This window comes from Glycine max, chromosome 9 (genome assembly GCF_000004515.6).
Source record: "Glycine max cultivar Williams 82 chromosome 9, Glycine_max_v4.0, whole genome shotgun sequence".
NCBI classification, from domain to species: Eukaryota; Viridiplantae; Streptophyta; class Magnoliopsida; order Fabales; family Fabaceae; genus Glycine; species Glycine max.
The window spans coordinates 35,339,732-35,345,145 of record NC_038245.2 but is presented as its reverse complement, the minus strand read 5'-3'; the positions used below and the strand labels follow the sequence as shown (position 1 = coordinate 35,345,145).

The window sequence follows — 5,414 nt, the reverse complement described above, 5'->3', positions numbered from 1 at the left end:
GTTGTTCACGCAATTTATAACAATATATATGAGTGTGATTTTTAATTTCTTGAATTTGAAATCTAATTACATCCATGTTTTCTGTATAGGCTCTTCAAACTATTGGAGATTCTCTATAACTTCAATTCAAGCAAGGTGTGAGCTCCATCTTTTTCTTTAGTGATACCATATATAATTAGTTTAGTTTTCGTTAAAAAAAATATATGTCAAAGTGATTTTAAACAATTTTGATCCTTATTTATTATGTGTTTGTTTATTGAAATTTTGTTTTATCCCAAAGTTCATTATCTCAATCCTAAAATTCTGATTATTTTTGGAAATTGATAACAGTTGACGTTGTCCTACAGATCAAAGATTTTTATAAGATCTCTAGAATCAAGTGACAAGGAGATTCATGCATGCGAAACAAATCCAAAAAGAAACACAAACAAGATACATAGAGAGTGTGAGTGGAGATGAAGAGGGCAAGAGAGTTGCTTGACAATATATATGATTTGATATTATTTTGTTATTTGTGAAGGCTTTAATTTTATTTTATTTTTTGCCCTTGACTTGAATGGGGTTCTAATGTATTGCTTTCTTTTTATTATCTATTTGTGTGTGAGAGCAGATGGTTCAGGGTCGTGCTACTCTTACAAAGCAATGAGTAATCCCTTTGCAGCGTGCTCACCAAGTGTTTGAGAATATCACGCAGCGAAAGATCTCCGAAACCCAAATTCACGCAGTGTGCCTTGCATGCCCATCAAGCCTGATTTGAATGTTTATTTTAGTACTGAATCTTATTTAAGCAAATGGACAAAGATTGAATTAAATTATAATCATAAGATTTTAATGAATTAATTACATCAATATATTTCACTTCAAAAAATTACATAAATTATTAATGAAGTTACTAAATTTTATAGTTGAATGCATGTTGTATTATTGGTTGGAAGCACGAGAACAAAATTGCCAGTTGTGGAAGTGGCATTACATTATCAATAATGACATTATATATACACTCTAATTTATTCAATATTGATTAATTTGTGACTTTCTTTTTGTTGATTGAAAACCCTACTCTAAACTTTGTTCCTGTGGCATTTGTTTTTACTATATATGTTACTGAAAATTTCACCAAATCGTGGGTGTTATATCTTTTCAATCTCAGTGTTTGGCACACCCACAAAAGTCTCTATACAATGGAGGAATTATCCAAAAACCAGAACTGGATAATGGACTTCAAGGGTGAACTGCATTTGGGGAGGCAAGAATAGAATATAGAGAATCATTAGGCAACAAATATGTGGTAGCCCATAGCAGAAATCAAGCACATGATTGTGTCTCCCAGAAGATTTACCTTGAAAAGGATAAGCATTATATTTTATCCGGTAAAATTTGTACTAAAATATTATAAATCGTGCATATAGTTTTTCCCATTTATAGGGTCATTATTATTGTAAATGAAATATCAATAACCAAAATGCATTATTCTTCATTCATGGTTATGCTTGGGTTGAAATTATGCAGCTTGGATACAAGTGAGTGAGGGAAGCGACGTTCCTGTAACAGCAGTTGTGAAAAGAACTACAAGATTAAAATTTGCTGGTGCCATTTTTGCTGAGTCTAATTGTTGGTCTATGCTTAAGGGTGGTCTCACAGTGGAAGAATCAGGACCCGCTGAGCTCTATTTTGAGGTACTACCTATTGTTCTTCAATCTTCATAATTCTTTATGTACAAAATTTGATTCTCTCTTATATGTTGTGGATAGGCTCCTTTCTAAAAGGAGATTATGCAAATTATCAGGAACCACAGATCAAAATGGATTCTTTGAGGCCAATCTTTTTCATCGAGACTATGAAATGGAAATCAGTCACCCTGCTATGAAGAATTACACCTGCAGTTTCAACTACAGAAGCTTATCGATAACTATGTCAGTACTTGCTACTCCTCTGAAACTTCAACAATCTCTATGATTTTCTAAATTTTTTTTACCTTTGCAATTTCAGCGCTCTCATATCTCCCAGACAATTACCATTCCTTCAGACTCTCTTCTCAATGAACTTCGAATTGTTGAGGTTTGTTCTATTCTATCTAATCCAACCTCTTACTGCTGTATTCAAATATGGAGACACACACAAGTACAACAACAATCTCTAACGTCTTCTAGCCCTATTTATTTGCTTACTAATATTTTTAACTCTGTAACACTATGGTAGTGTGTTTGTCGAATCTACCATGAGATGTTTTCATGTATGCTGCCGCCTTGCTTGATTTTAATTGTATTTATATTTTGTTTAATTTAAAGGGATTTATGAGGTCCTTGAATTGAGAGATGGAGCAATTTCTTGCCATTCATGACGTTTCTTGTCTCAACCGGAGCAGTTTCTCGCAAGGCTTTATTTTCGGGTCAGCATCCTCAGCATATCAGGTACATTATATCATATTAATTTCTCAATCAATTTTAACACCTTGTGTGAGCTGGATCGATAGTTAGTAGTTTAAGATGTGAATATATAACTAAGACCCCTTTCATCTATCGCTAGATAAGAGCAAGTAACAAACTAAATTTGGCAAGAGAAAGAAATCGGATATATACACTATGGATAATAAATGAGATAGCTCATTTATGTGCCACTAAACGCCCAGAAGTAGACGCAAATGGATACATCATTGTTCTTTACGGTACATTAGATCCTAATGGACCACCGTTGATTTCTGAGTGCGAGAGAGAGGGAAAGAGAGAGTAGCTAGCTGTGGAAGAAGCAAACTTATACTGAGATCGAAGCCAATGTATATCCAGAAAGAAGATCTTGATTTGTCTAGCTACTAGCTAGGCATCGAAACATGTACAACTGAATGAATGGAAAATATGGCAGTGCGTTTATGCATAAGGAGATTGAGGTGAATTTTTTTGTAGTTAAATATTAATGATTAGTTTGTTAATTTTATTAGTAGAAAAAATTAAACTGTATTTTTTTAATATTTAATTACTCAACCAATCTTATATTTTTCATTTGGTGGTCAAATTATTTACTATACTAGAAGTCCTATAAGAAAAGACCATTCCATCCGATCCTGATTTAGTAGCATAAGTATATCAACCTGTTATAAATTCATCATGATAATTCTCAATTGAAAAAACATATCAAATGTACATCTGCTTTCAATAACATAACATATAACATATGTATACAAATGAACAAAGGAAAGTAATGAGTAAATTAGGGCAGAAAATTAGTACCATCATAAAGCTTGATGAGTAAATAAATAATATAGGAAAAATAGTAAGCCAAAGGCAAATAAAAAAAAGTTTTAAATAATACATGAAAAGGGAAGAAATGGACAGATATATGTACTGAGGAAACTAAGAACTAATTTTTACAACAGTAGTTACTGCTTTATATATCAAAATTGAGTGCTTTTTCTTATGCATCATTATAGGGCTCTGATTTTGTGGCAAAAGCTGTGGATTTAGCAGCTAGAGAATTAATAACAAGTGCATCACTAGGACAAGGTTTGATTTGCGTTGCTTTTTGTCTCTTGTTGTGAATCCTGATATGTGCCACATTAAATATAGGCTTCCTGCAATGACAGTTACACAGGTACAGCTTGACCGTGCCAAGGTATCCACGAAGTCTGCAGTTCTAATGAATTTAGAGTCAGAGTATGCTCTTTCTAACTCTCACTGGTAGTTTGAATGATATCTAATTTCTTTCATTTACTCTTCTCTCCGCACCTGAATTAAAAATAATGTGTCCCTCTTGCATCTTTGCTTCCTTCTATATTGTGATATATTTTGCCGAATCCCCAAAACAACAAAAAAAAAAAGCAATTGTAGATCAATATGCAGCGAGTGTAATTAAAATAAAATAAAATTGAAGTTAAAAATTAGAGGACCACTTACTTCTTCAAATTTTGTGGTTGCCTTCACCTACTCATGGTGGCAAATTTGAATCACGGGAATATTATAGGCAACACCCTAGCATAGTCATGGTTACTTGACTTGAATAATAATAATAATAATAACATCTAGAAAGAGGAATTGGGTTGGTTTGATTTCATATAGTACGTCATGTGTTTCAAAACTCATTGCTTTTGCATATGATTGCATCAGAAGATATAGTAAGGCAGGTATTGACTTATGGAGATAGGTATTTAATCAATCAGAGGCCTTTCTATTTTTTCTCTCATTCTTTAGTCCCAACTTTTTTTTTTCTTTTCACTTAAATTTTCCTGTTGCTACTTGAATTCAAGAAGCATCACTTAAATCATGAACTTAAATTGTAATATGAGAATTTGTGAGGTGATTCATTTCAGGAAGCCTCTGGAGCAGTTCTTCAAATTACTTAAGACTTATTGTTATTATTATTATTGTTGTTATTGTTGTTACTTAAGACTTATTGTTATTATTATTATTATTATTATTGTTGTTGTTGTTGTTGTTATGTTAATTTGATATGCATACTCGAGACCATATCTAGACTGTTCAAATTACTCAGACTTTGCTTGAATATCAATTGTCAATAAAAAAAAGTAAAATATTGGACTACTCTTTTAAGCAACAGGCAATGGAATCAAGTCAAGGGAGTACCTTTTTAATCTTCTAAGCCCTTTTTTTCTTTTCTTTGTTATCACCACCTAGACACAATTAAAATTCTACAACTACAATGCATTTCTACAGAATAGAGAAACATAGTGTGTGTATCCTAAGAAATTACATAAAGGCAATTCGAGCTTGGTATCTTCTACAATTTGAGGAGCTGATGGTATCATTTATTTCTTGATTTTTCTGACATAATCATAGTTATCTTTAGGTTGTTGTTGTAGATCTTTTATGTAAATTTATTTTTTGAATGTTGTTATGGACAGATTATGTATATATATTTTTATTTACATGAAAAAATTTGGTTAATTTTTTTCCTATTATTTTACAGACAATGTTTTGTTAATTTTGTTGTTTCAATAATTATTTTGTTATCAATATTTAGCTTTATTATGCTTCGGCACTATGTTTCATTTTATGTCTATGTTGCAAATGAAAAAAATGTATACGAAATCAGTTAACAAATGACCCGTGCGTATGCACGGGTTACAGGCTAGTTTAATATATAGTTATAGTTATATAATAAGAGCACTAGAACTCGTGAACTCATGCTCTTCTAGGTATAGTTTTGATAAGAGAGTTGCAAATGGTTCAAGCCAATGAGTTGTTTTGTTGGATAAAGTTATTTAGTTGTTACCTTTTTAACTAATGTTCATAGAACATTTATTATCACAACACTCTTCTTAAAATTATAAAAAAAAGTGATTAAATTTATAAATATGTTTCTCTCCTTGTTTATAAAAAATATGTGATACTCCATTAATTTACGCACCTTATAAAAGATTAAGGTGAAAGATTACATTATAGAGCTTAATAACACTGCTACTA

The 5,414-nt window shown here is 31.6% G+C and overlaps 1 long non-coding RNA gene across 1 annotated transcript; it reads left to right on the top strand.

Annotated features, from left to right (window-relative positions):
* Nucleotides 1–410: 410 nt before the first annotated feature.
* On the top strand, nucleotides 411–4,896 carry LOC100792601 (uncharacterized). The gene is made up of 7 exons (XR_005886338.1): nucleotides 411–1,370; nucleotides 1,510–1,676; nucleotides 1,752–1,913; nucleotides 1,990–2,058; nucleotides 2,289–2,411; nucleotides 3,425–3,497; nucleotides 3,578–4,896. It is a non-coding gene; the product is annotated as an uncharacterized lncRNA (long non-coding RNA).
* Nucleotides 4,897–5,414: the final 518 nt, after the last annotated feature.